This window comes from Amphiura filiformis, chromosome 2 (assembly GCF_039555335.1).
Source record: "Amphiura filiformis chromosome 2, Afil_fr2py, whole genome shotgun sequence".
Lineage (NCBI taxonomy): Eukaryota > Metazoa > Echinodermata > Ophiuroidea > Amphilepidida > Amphiuridae > Amphiura > Amphiura filiformis.
The window spans coordinates 5,006,517-5,020,659 of record NC_092629.1 but is presented as its reverse complement, the minus strand read 5'-3'; the positions used below and the strand labels follow the sequence as shown (position 1 = coordinate 5,020,659).

The 14,143-nt window shown below is 37.4% G+C and overlaps 1 long non-coding RNA gene across 1 annotated transcript; it reads right to left on the bottom strand.

Moving 5' to 3' along the window:
* Window positions 1–5,973: 5,973 nt before the first annotated feature.
* On the bottom strand, window positions 5,974–13,918 carry LOC140172634 (uncharacterized). Its single transcript, XR_011861745.1, has 3 exons — window positions 13,832–13,918; window positions 12,303–12,390; window positions 5,974–6,323 (listed from the first exon to the last, which is right to left on the bottom strand). It is a non-coding gene; the product is annotated as an uncharacterized lncRNA (long non-coding RNA).
* Window positions 13,919–14,143: the final 225 nt, after the last annotated feature.

The window sequence follows — 14,143 nt, the reverse complement described above, 5'->3', positions numbered from 1 at the left end:
TTCTCTTTCAAATGAAAGAACTTTCAGCTAAAAATATTGAACTTCAAAATGTTATGAACATACCTAGTCTAGACAAAAGGTCTGTCAAAACTGTTAATTCCGCTTGTCCAAATACTCATCATCAGCGTTCGAAATTTTGTTGTCCGCTGCCCGGACAACTAAAAATGTCGCCGACAACCAAAAATATTGATTCGGGTTGTCCGCCGGACAACCATAAATCTAGCCAAAAGTCACATTTGTAGGCCTACGGACAACCAAAAACTTAGACGGACAACCAGAAATTATAATCTGGTTGTCCGTGGGACAACCATTTATTTTTCCTAAATTCGAACACTGCTCATCATGTACCCGTATCAAAAGGATGGTCCACAATTATAGAGTGATTCACGCAACATGAATAGGGGATTAAAAAACTAGGACCATGTGCTTCTTTTGTCCACTTTGCAATCAAGATTTCGAATACATGTAGAAACAGTTCAGACCCAGAACAGGATCATGTCAGAAATTAATATTTTGTTCTGGGTCTGAATATTTGGACGAAGCTCATCCATGTTTAAATACCAAAATGAAAGTACAAAACGAAAGCTTATACTCATTGCAGTGTATGATACATGTATTGTCAAAAACTAAAAAAATTATTATAGGCCTAAGCTTTTTTCAATACACCCAATTTCTAAAAAACCAGCTGTGCACCCAGGCTGGATGATGCATAGACCTGCCTGCATGTCTTCGGACCTATCCTCCAACCTACTGACATTTACTGGGCCCTTTCAGTAATCAGATAATGTCATAATGCATGAATGTTAAATAAAGATTACTGACTTACACTACAGTTAATACATGGAAATAGATGATGCACAGACTAGCATGACTATAGTGCAGCAATCCCGGACCGGGCAGCAATATACTGCCAAATACACGTTATCAGTGGCAAGTGCCGCCATTTGAAAAGGTCTGAAGTAAAATCAATAAATAAGATCCTTGCAGTCTTGTCAAAAGTCATGATGCAACATAGAATACTGTATATACCTTAATTTCAAACACGTTAATTGTGCCAAAGAAAAGACCGCATGTCGTGCATACCCAAAGCATACAAAGCATCTACACAGCAAACACCCACCAGTACTGGACCAGTAAAAGGGCCCATTTGCACTGGCCCAGTACTGGACCAGGGTTGGGCCACATAAAGTGAGCGCCAGCACTGGACCAGACCAAGTCGGTCACAAGTGGTCCAATACAGTGCGTCACTTATGGACCACATAATGTCGCCAGAGCTGGCCTAACGCTGGCCGGGCTTCCATGTGGCCCAGCATTGGCGCTCACTTTATCTGGCCCACATGTGGTGGGTGACGTGCTCACACTAGCGAAACAATCAATTAAATCAGTTTTCAGACTAGTCTAGGCTAGGCCGGGGGCTAGGGCTATTTGAATTGATATTTTTAGTGGAAGTGCAACTTTTGCGGAACTTTGATTTAATTTTCAAATCTTGGTGTATGGCTACAAATTTGGTACCAAATGAAAGCTAACAGATTCAATTTTATTGTTTATTATTGAAAAGTAAATATGAATATTGTATGGAGGAATATTTTTACAGTGATTTTACTATCTTTACCTTTGATTTCGTGACAATTTAATAGGGGGCTTAGCATTATTTAGGCATGTTTATTGTTTAACTTTCAACTTATAGGGCCTACTTCTATCCTATCGGTAGGGAAAAAATCAAAATAAAGTTTCATGTCCCTTTGATTTCTAGACCATATCCTCTAGCGCCTACTGATTTACGGGCCGGGTCCAGATTTGACCCTCACCATTTTGTAACTGAGATTCGTGTAGGCCCTATAATTAATTTTGTAATGTAGGCCTAGGCATATTCTTTCAAAGCATTTTATATAATCTATTCTGTTTTTATTCATCTAATTTACCTATCATTTCTTTGGGCCCCGGGTTTGGGCCTAACCAGCTGGCTATGTCTATGCCATGTCGGGCCTCCATATGAATAGGCCCTATAGTAGGCCAAGGCCAAATAGTAAATTCTACGTCTATCAAGTAGGTCTTTAAATTAAATAGGCCTAGGCCTATGCATGATACGTTACAACATGTATCAGTAATAGACCTAATAGGGCCTATTTTTCTCTCCCTAGGCCTAAGAGCTTCAAACTGATAATAAGCCTATAACTTTCCATAGGCCGTGTAAAATTAATGTTTTGGTTCTCGTCCAGAGGATTTTCATGAATTGATGAGGCAGGGAGGTTTTTTTTTCAATGTAAAATTAGCCCCGGTAATTAGCATGGCTTAGATTTCGTTCTTTTTAGAGCAAATGAGGAGGCCCTTTTTTCATTTTAAATGTGAGATTCTGAGGCCGGATAAATCCCCTAGATCATGTAGATTACCACAAAAATTCTTGGAAGTGATATTTGTTCTCTAATAAACTTATTTAGGCATATTTGTAAGCCTATAAAGTTTTCGTAAAGTAGGCCCGGGAAAGTAGGCTATTCCTAAGTTTTAAAAAAGTTAAAAAATCTACTTTAAAAAAATCTGACAAATCCCGATAATTGAGGTGGGAGAGGACGAGAACCAAAATATTTAATATTTATTCAAAATTTCAAAAATAGGGTGTTCCTAGGCTAGAGGGTGTTATAGCTTGAGCTATTCTTATAGGGCGTAACTCCAAAATTAGACCTCTAGTACAATAATACTTCTGCATGGATTATTTGAAAGTGTAGGCCTACAATCCAAAATCCCGGGGACTCATTTATACAAGCATAAAACGCCAACATTTAGGGTCCCTAGCTTAAAACCACACATTTAAACTTGAAATGTCTGAATGTCCCTTTCTTTTCAGGGGGGCTGAGCAATTTATGTGCCCGGTTTTATGGGACGCCTAATTTTTAAATACAACGCTCTAAAATGATAAAACGCTGCATCTAAATGGTAAAACGCTGCATCTTGTAAATTAGGTTCCCAAAATGTTGCCACACGTTGGGGGGGGAAGGACAAGAGTAAAGCAATTTGCAATTTTGGGCATGAAGTTTAGAAATTTTACCCCCACCCGGACTCGTATTTATTGCACAAAGGTTGGTCTTTACAGTTAAGTTATTTGGTTTCACCGCCTTTGACCGGGAGGGGGGCACTCGAATGCCGAGTCGAATATCAAAGTGACATACATTTTTGTACCTGTGCCTACCAAAGTAAGTCAAAAAAGGGGGTCATTCAGTGGCGGCTCCAAGAAAATGTAATGGGCCATTACGTATGGAAAGGATTAGAATTGCATGAATTGTGTGTCATTGAATAACTTTCTGGGCAAAACTGCAAAAATGTGCTACAAAATGTAAAAATTGTACAATTTGCGCATTTTTGTTTGTTTGTTTGAGTGTAAATTTCTTTAAAAAAAGGGGGTCATTGGGTGTAAGCTGATGACAAATGGGGGTCATTGGGGTAATTTTAGCCTTCAATAAATAAATAAATGATAATAATAATAAAAATAATAATAAACGCTCGACAACCCCTACTAGAATAGGGTTTTTTGGTCTCATGTATATCGTATTAAACTCCCTGAAGATTACAGATGACAGAGAAATAATGGAGACTCACTCAATGAAGTGCAGATATTTCAAATTTAATTGAAAATTTAAAATCAAACAAACTTATATTCCCCTGCATGTCCTTTCTCAAGTCAAAATCAATTCAGGTTATTTTGAAAATGACAAGTCCCCTCACAAGTTGACTCTTTATAACACAATATCTAGGGACCATTTTTTATTTTTTTTGAATTTTGACCAAAATTCAAAAAAATGAAAAAAAAAATGTCCCTAGATATCTAGTTTTTAAAAATTAATAAAAAATTTTTTTTGGCCAAACAATTTTTTTGTTACGTGCACGTTGCACGAAAAAATTTGGGCCAAAAACCCGTTTTGGGGATTTTCTCCAAAATGAGCATTTTGGCCCAAATTGGACCTCACAGATGAATCAAATCATTTCCATTCTGAAAATGTATACTTTTATATTCTTTAGACTAATAATTTAGCAGTTATGAGGCCCGAAAGTTTTCATAATTCCAGGGTTCAGACCAACCTTAATTATACTTCCCAGCAAACACAAAACAAAAAACCCCAAATCCTCAAAACAAAAAATCCCAAAAAACCTCTTTTTTTTGGCCCACTTCTTTTTCGTTAATCGTAACAAAAACATTTTTTGTATTAATTTTTTTTTAAATAAAATATATAGGAGCCATTTTTTTTTTTTTTTTGAATTTCGACCAACTTTGAGAAATTTGCACCAAAAATGGTCAAAAAATGCTGAATTTTCAAAAAATCATAAAAAGCCTGATTTTCACCTAAATTTCAAATATTTTTGGTGAAGTTGGTCAAATTTAAAAAAAATGAAAAAAGGCTCCTAGATATTTTTATCTAGTTTATAAAAATAAATAAATAAAAAAAAATTGGCCCAAGAATTTTTTTTTTTTTTTTTTTTAATACGTTAAGGGAAGGGGTATGAACGCTTTGGACAGTATTTATTGTGGGACATTAGAGCACATCGGACATATCGAATGGTATTTGAATACGAAGAATGTCATTCTGATATCAAATAATTTTGATTTGTTGAAATTAAGAATGTAATACACATTTTATGGCAAATAATTAAAATTGATATTTTTGACATTTAACAGTACTTAAAGTGTATGTAGGTGGGATAAAAGGCCGACAATCAATTGAAAATTTTGACCTTTCGTATTGAAGATATAATTTTTTTCCAAAACACCAAAAAAAATTAGCTTTTTCTCCCAGCTACATACACTTTAAGAATATATCATTAGATTTATAAAATTTACTTGAGGACTGTTATTATATCAAAAATGTGAAAAATATCAAATTTTAATAATTTGTCATAAAATGTGTATTATATCGTGAATTTCAAAAAATGAAAATTATTTGATATCAGAAAGACATTCTTCGTATTCAGAATGCAATCGATATGTCTGATAAAAGCTAGTCAAGCTGGACTAAGATAGGTTAGTCATCCTTGTTAGTCCAGCAGTACTGACTAGCTTAAAGTACTGACTAGCTTAAAGCTAGTCCAGGTGGGCACCATCTGCATGGCTATGGTCAGATCTTCATGGCTATGGCCAGATCCATAATCTCTGGGTCATATAAAATTATCTGGGTCATATAAGTTTTCAATATTTCAAAGGAGAATTCCTTCCTTTCTATTGTTTTTTAGCAGGTTAAATGAACCATTCATGTATCTCCTTTTCTACATGACAATTTCCGCTCATTTTGTGAGAACAGGTCTCATTTGATGGAAAATCAGGAAATCAGTTCACTACACAAATATTCTCCCAAAATAAGGTGGTTGAAGAGTCTCAGAAGTGCAATACAATTGTTAGCATGGTTATAACCTCTTTTAAAGATATACCAAAGCATACATTTTTTGAAAGGGCCACCAGGCCTTGTGTTTTAGAATTGCATATTTTGCCTTTCCATTAATCCACTCTCTAGCTCAAATATTAATGAGCTCATTTGTGTATTTGGCCTACATGCTTGTCATTAATCCACTGTACAGCTCAAACACAATCATTGATCAACTTTGCAATCAAATTTGAGCCCTTGACTATAAAACGTTTGCAAAATCAAAAAGAAAATTTATAATGATTTTTTTTCTTCAAACAGTGACCCCAAAACAGTTCCTTTTGGTTTTAATAGTTAAAGAACATTGAAGGCTACTATTGTTATATATACATCAAAAAATTAAAACAAAACTATTTTATATTATTGTTAGTCACTCGACAAGTTATTGACTTAAGTTAGCCCAACTGGTGCCCACCTGGACTAACATAGCGCTAGTCAAGCCAGCTGGACTAATGTAACATTAGTCCAGCTGGCTTGACTAATATGCTCAAAATAGTCGATCCGACATGACTAACCTCAAGCTAGTCCAGCCTGCCGGACAACCCTAATTTAACCATACATGCAGTTGCAGATTGGATAGTCTGATATTAGTGATAAGGGTTATACAGTTGGGTAAATGAGTTTGTCACTCATATTCACAATAATATAGTCACACAATCAAAAGTTTTGATGGATCCATTTTGCATGTGCATCAAATCATGAATCAGAAAAGTTTCATGTGCATGATTCAGATAAATCCATCTTTGACAGGCAAAATTAGTGCAAGGTTCTTTTTTCACATGACTTTTTTTGTGTAACAGCTTAACTCGTTATTTTGCACAGCTGATGTATGCAGGATATACAGCATTTTTTCTTCTTGATGAGTTGGAATTTTTGGAAGTCTATTCCTACCACAGTTGGGTCACATTTCAGCAGCACCTGAAGGCAAATTATGCAAAAAGTTACTGTTAGTTAATAATAATAATAATAAACAGACACTTAATATAGCGCATTATTACGAAGAGCCTCAATGCGCTTTACAACAAAATATACAAGCATAAAAAACATTAAAAGAACCAACACGCCTAAGAATACAGTCAGAAGGAGAGCAAAACAAGGCCAAAGGCTGAAACTCAAACGTGATGGTTTTACAAAAGCAGGCAAGCAATAAAAGTAAATTACAGTTATAGAACCACAAAATATAGGCAAGCAATAAAATGATATAATATGAAAGTAAGCTACAAATATATCAAAGCAAATATATAACATAAAAATATTTCAATTACAAATGGCAAGTAATAAAAAGAGAGTATGGATGACCAGCATCCACGCCCTTGGCAAAAAAGAACATGTCAAACAACATTATTATAATGCAGGCAAAACCTTATCTAAACAAACATCAGAATACATAACATAAGAGCATATTACATTGCAACAAACTATATGAAACCACTAATGATCAATAATCGGAAAGATCATTAATAATTATTAAAACAAAACTAAATAATGTGATCAAGCAATTAACAAAGATACAATATATATGCAAAATATAATGCAAAATGAATCAAAATATGAACCAATATGATGAACACGCAAAGGCAAGAGTAAGTAGGGAACCCTTGAATAACGAAGAGGTCACCAGTACATATGAGCAACATTAAGATGCAAACAAAGTATAATGATAAACAATTCAATCATAAATACAACAAATATAATAAAGCATTAATGAAACCGGTTATCAGGAACGTACAAAGACAAAATATTATATGGAACCCTGGTGGAGCAGAGGTCGCCAGTACATGCATCCTCAGCCTAGATCCTCAGCATCCGGCTCTTGAAACAAGCAGGGAACCCGAGCACAAGAAAAATAAGCAAAACATAAGCAAAACACACAACCCTGGTGGAGCAGAGGTTGCTAGCACATGCATCCACAACCAAGATCTTCAGCATCTGGTTCTTGATGAAGCAGGGTATTACACATTTTGAAACATGTGTGTCTTGAGCAATTTTTTGAAACAAGCAGCAGATGGAGCGGAACGGATGTTTTCTGGTAAGGTATTCCACAGTGCGGGTGCAGCTGACGCCTTAAAAGCTCTATCGCCGTAAAACTGCGTAGATGAGCGGCGTGTAACAGACAGAAGAGTTTTGGAAGATGAGCGAAGATGACGTTTGGGCTTGTACAATGAAATGATGTCAGATATGTAGCGTGGAGCAAGGTTGTTGATCGCTTTATAGGTGAGAAGAAGGATCTTATAAGCTGTACGCTGTTTGACCGGGAGCCAGTGAAGGGAATGAAGAACTGGAGAGATGTGTTCGTGACGAGATACGCGTCGACAAGTCTGGCAGCCGTATTCTGGACTCGTTGAAGCTTGTTGATGTCGGAACAAGGAAGACCATACAGGGCAGAATTGCATGAATCCAAACGCGATGTAACAAAAGCGTGAACCAGTCGCGCACATGTTGTATCATCTAAAAAATTGCGAATTTGGCCGATACGACGAATTGCTGTGAGAGCACCTTTGCAAGTGTTGGAAATGTGGTCTTTCATTCAAGCTCGTCATCGAAATGGACACCAAGATTGCGAAAGCGATGACGCTTGATCTCTGAATCACCAATTGTAACAGTAGGAGATGGGGATGATGTATTTGAAAACGTGATCTGAAATGAAGAACTTCGGTTTTAGCATCCTTGAGAACAAGTTTATTTTCGATGGCCCACAATTTCACATCCTGGATACATTTCTCAATTCTGGAGACTGCTGTATCTCTATCCTCTGGAGGGAATGTGAGGTAGAGTTGCGTGTCGCCTGCATAAACGATAGTGTTGATACCATGGCTGTTAATGATGTCCTGAAGAGGAGCACTGTACAAGGTGAAAATAAGAGGGCCCGCTACAGGGCCTTGAGGAACTCCCCATTTAAGGGGAACCTTCTCCGACAAATCATTTGAGATGTTGACAGACTGCGTGCGGCCATCTAAGTACGAGGTGAACCTGTCCAATGCTGTTCCCGTGATACCATACCGCTGATGAAAGACGCGTTTCAATAGGATGGCATGATCGATGGGATCAAAAGCAGATAAAAAATCCAGAAGGACTAACAGGGCCTCATGACGAACATCCAGAGCACACAAAATGTCATTCATGACGCAAAGAGTGGCAGATTCGGTGCTATGGTGGGGGCGGTATGCAGACTGTGCCCTAGTATAGTTAAACTTCAATTAGCAAAATGAATATTCCCGCTTTCACATGTGGCGGTTTTCTGAAAAAAGTACCAGTGAAAAATTCGAAATTCAGGATCATCAAAATAATTTACTTTATTTACAGTTTAATACATGTATAGTGTACGGAGCCCCTGAAGTGACATGGAAGAAAAAAACGACTTTGTAACTCTGGGCCCCAAATAGTAACTTGGGGGCCAAGATAGTAACTTGGGGCTTGAGATAGTAACTCGAGCGCCCCAAGATAGTAACATGGGCCCTGACTTAGTAACTCGGGTCCAAGATAGTAACTCAGTAGCCCGAGATAGTAACTTGGGGCCCGACTTAGTAACTCAGGGCCCGACTTACTAAGTTGGGCCCTCAAGTTACTATGTCGGACCCCAAGATAGTTCTTTTTTCCGTGTCAATTCAGGGGCTCTGTAATAGTCCCATCAATTAAGGGCTGAAATCAAAACTCGACCGGCGGTTCTGTCCAGGTGCCATTGTTTAGAACAATAGCAAAAGGACAGGCGGTCAACCGCCAGTCGAGTTTTGATTTCATCCCTAAACCAACAACAATTTTTTTTTGATGTTTCAAAATGGGAGCTCAATTTTGACAAATGACAACGGGCAGGAAACTTTAAGAAGTTCTTACACCTCCAAAATTTTGGTTGGTCATGTATTTCCACACCATTTTTTAGAGTCCACCATCAGGGACAGTACTTAATACAAATATAGTATACTGTCTTAAATTGCACAAGCAGTTTTAACATATAGAACCAAAAATGTGTTTCATAATGGCCATAGAACCATCATTGGTGGCACCGGGCATTTGCCCCTCAATATTCTCCCCCACCCCATAGTCGAATTTTATTAAAAATATGTTATTATTAGTCATGATAAACCCATTTCGTTGAACTCAAAATTCTACTGATGTTTATTAAAATTAAAGTATTCACTAGTAAAATGGTCATAAAGAGTTAAAAATATCAGATGATTAGTGACAATAAAAGTAATTGAATGCAACTTTATCTTGCATAATTATAATGGCTCACTTTAATACTGAACAATTCTAATTTTGGAATCTACCAGTTTATTGATAGCGAACCCCAAAAATTCGACTATGGACTTTGAGTTGTAAGCAGAACTTTACCCCCTGGCCTTTGCTCTCTAAAAACACACTGTCAAGCATACTTGTTTATAAGTCAATTAACCACAAGTCAGGGGTGTGATTGTTGCTTTTTGAAAAAAAAACCTAAGGCAATGAAATTGCGAAGCGGAGCGAGCGGAGCTTTCGCCTGTTGCGGCCGGGGGTCCAGGGGCCCGCTTAAGGGCCCCTGGTGGGGTCCAGGGGCAATGTCCCGGTGGGGGTCGAGGGGGCAAAGCCCCCCGAAGCCAGAGGGGTTTTACACACTTGAGCACCACTGGAGATGCAATTTCATGGGGTAAAATGCAAAAATGAGAAACTGTTAAAATACTTCACTTTATAGTATAATAAAAATTCCTTTAAAAAAGGAATGGGCGCCCAACTGTTTGGATACTTTTTTTCTCTCTTTAAAACAATAATGTAATATTGGCATAGAAAGCAAAGAAAGATTTGGAAATGTAAAGAAGACAAGGACAAACAATCTGAAGAAGTGTTATTTAGTGATTTAAAAAAACAAATCAATACCAAAAGATATATGAATATTAACATTTAGATAACAATGCTTTAGGCCTATACATACTAGTCCTAGATTAGACCACTTTCCGTGTTACAGAAATAGATAATAAGAATTATAGGTTGTTACTAAGGTGATTTATAAATGATTTAATTTATTTTTCACAAAATATTTAATAGGCCTACTGAATACAAAATAGCCCATGTTCAGGGCCTACGTGATAGTATACATGCATACATAATAATCATTGCTATTAAGCCAGAATTTATTATTGAATAAAGCCAATAGGCCCCTACATATCTCAATGTGCTAAACAACACTGAGAACTAAATGCCAAAAAAAACTAGGCATACAATATCGATTTTGTTCAAGTTTCTCCCTCTCTAGCTCTTCAGGGCTTCCATCACCTTTAGTTAGGTAGTTTGACAAATTATCTTTTGTCTCATCACCGATAATATTGCATTTCTCCATGTGAAAATACACCTAAAAATATTTTTATTGGACAAAATACGTGTCATATACGAGTGAGCGGTTTTGCCGTATCGCACATCACCTGGAACATACTCTGTGTTAATATAGCGCCATCTCTTGATTGCTAAGATCTTGGCAAGCAAGAGATTTCAAGAGATGGCGCTATTAAAGAGACTGTAAACGGGTTCAAAGGTCTCGCTTTATTTGGTGTTTTTATAAGTCCATTAATTTTGTATTTTAAACAAAGAATATACGCACAACATTTTATCCCGTACATATCAGAAAACAATAATAAAATAAAATCCAAGCAAATCATGGTTTTATTTCTAAGCTGGGCATACTTTTAAGCAAAACAGTTGCGAAGTAAATCTAGCAAGACTGAAATTAGAAGCTGTTTGCAAAGTCAAGCCAAAATAATAGCCGTAGCGGGCGCCAATAGGCGGCCGCCGTAGCGGGCGCCAAAAACATTTATTATTTGTGAATACATACTTCCAGTATCATATCATTCACATACACATGAGAAATTGCATCACCATTTTTGCACAGTACAGTGTGTCTATAAATCATCCAGTCAGGGTTCTAATCTAAGGAATTTTCATTTTAAAATTGGAGATTTTCTCATATCTGGAAACTGAAAATTCGAAATGTGACATCTCTGTTAAGCATTTAGCTCTTGGTCCAGGGCCACTCCAAAAGCAAAAAAAAAAAAATCCGGAAAAATCACACCCCTGACAAGTACGCGCTAGATGTTTGATGAGAGATTAACTTTCGCGTCAACACAAAAGCGCCGCAAATACCACAGACAGTTGTTTACGGTGTAGTTAATGGTAATGGCGCGGGCCCAGACGATTTAAACCATAGCCAGGTGTGGGCGACCAATCACAAGGCAGATCCCTTTAAAGATGCATTACATCATGGCCAATTTTAGTTAGGCCAGAAATTGGCCTAACTCTCCATAGAGTCCCGTGTTAAAAATCTTAACCGCAAGGCAATGTCAGTAGTCCACTTGGGAAGCTAACAAACAGAGGGAGTAGGGTGACTGATCAGATGTGAAAATCTATCAATTGTGCACACATTAATTAAATCAGAGTTTTAAGCTTAAATACAATATCCAGAGTATGCACAATGGGCAAGTGGACTACGGGGTAGTCTACCCCCACCCCCACTTATTCTGAAAAATGATCACTTTTTTGCAGCAATTTTGCACAAAATTGGATGATTTTGCACTCATTCACTTTGCCACCCCCCAAAACCAATCTCTGGCAGCACTACGGGGGGGGGGGGATTTTTCTTACTCCCCAGTTTTTGAACTAAAATTACAGAAAATTTCACTTTTTGCAGCAATTTTGTGCAAATTTAGAAGATTTTGCCCCCCATTCACCCCCCGAAAAAAATTCCTGATGTCGCCACTGAGAACCAGTTTATAACATCTAAACATGCTAAACGGAACATATTTCAGGTCTACAATATCCCGGGGATTATGAGAATACATGAGGTTCCTTCTGATGCAAAATGTCTCCATTTTGATCTAGGATAAAGAACAGTATGACCGGATGAGGCTGTTGATCTGGTCACACATTTTCAGTTACCTTTGGTATTTGAACGAAATCATTCAGACTAGTTGTATGTTGGCGCTGAGTCTTTCAAGCTTCACGGTTGCATCGTCAGCCACAGAGCCTATAAAAAATTCATGGAATTAAAATGGGATTTGACAAACTGTCGATTGTAGATTTTGGGTCACAGTTGTTATTCTTTAAAAAAGTAATTAATTGCAGACCATGCACATAGCATTTTTTTGCCTAAGTTGTTGCTAATTTAAGGTACGGTATGATATATTTAAATGAGTCATATTTGAAATTTGATTTGAATTTTTTTTTTTTGCAGCAATTTTTGGCAAAATTTGTTGAAATTCACTTCCTTCATGGGGGGGTGAATTTCAGGGCCATGTCACCGAAAAAAAAATTCTGGCACTGCCACTGTACTTAATAGAACTATTCAAGTGTTCATGAAAGTTAAAATTGTGAAAATAGGGCTAGTTTTTCAATCCAAATTCCTGTTTTAATTCAATCGTTTAGAACAAAATAAGGGTAAAATAAAGCTCAAAATGCAATCTGCTACAGGGGTTGTTTTGAATTTTCTGACAATCATCATCATCATATGTTATGCCTTTGATAAATTTATATTAAGGGGAGCCCTGTGCAATAATTGTGAGCCCCCTGGGGGAATTTTCAAATGGCAGAAATGCTTGCTACCCCACCTATTGGATTGGCAAAATTTGTTCTTGAACTTTACGTCCAATGACAACTTTTAGAGCATTTTATTTTTAGCATTTTAGAGCATGTTATTTAAAAGACGCTATGAATGTGTGCCAATTATTGCTTGCCCTCACCCGGAGAGTCACCCCCCTTATCGGAGCAGTGCCAAAATTGCCCCCCCCTTTGGCTGGCCAAAATAATCTTGCCCCTACCCAATTTTACCTCAGGGCTCAGTGCTCATTACACAGCCCTTAATTTAACTTGGACTATTGGATAACTTGGGTCCCACAAGTTTATCAATACCACCAGGGTGCTTATAATAATCATTAAAGGTAAAATATGGTGCCATGGCTTGAACTTTTAGGGCCAAGGCCCAATTGCAAGGGCATACATGTACACATCTAGGCAGGCCCGTACGCAGGATTTTTTTTGGGGGGGTGCTGATTTTGAAAAGGTGGACTTTTTTCCAAGGGGGGGGAATTTTGTAAAAGTGGACTTTTCCTCAAAAATTTGGACATTTTTTTGGCCAAAAAAAGCGTAAAAACCTGTTTTTTTGCTCGATATGCTCGCAAATTGTCATATTTTGGGACTTTTTGTATACTTTTGCACCCCCCGCACCCCCCTGCATATGGGCCTGCATCTAGGGTGTATTGCTGGCACTACATGTATTGCTATACAACAACAAAAAATAGTACACAGGCCTACATGTTGTATCACAGTGTTGTATACTAGCTGCTATGTACATAAAGACTGGCATGTTGATGGCTTGTTATGCCGGCATATGAATGACATTATTTTTGGTCTTTCTGATGTAATATTATAATAATTGCAACTTTACATAATCAACACAAAGCAAGACTTACATTGTAGCGGAAGACATCTTCTACAAAATCTTGATGCATTTAATTCCAGGACATTGGGGTAAGAACTTGAAGTGTTGCTCTGCAGTGCAGTGTTTTCGTGTAGTACAGTATCAGTAGTTTAATCTGACAGTTGGCAGTTGTGTTTCCCCGCTTATGGGTCAGAGGTCACATACCACAGAGTGGCAAAATTTAAACTTGAAGCTAGTCGAGCAACCTAGTCAAGCCGGGCTTGACTAACGCTAAGCTAGTCCATCTACCTTTACCCCATATTCCTCAATTCCTGTCTGAAACAACAAAATAAAATATTGATAC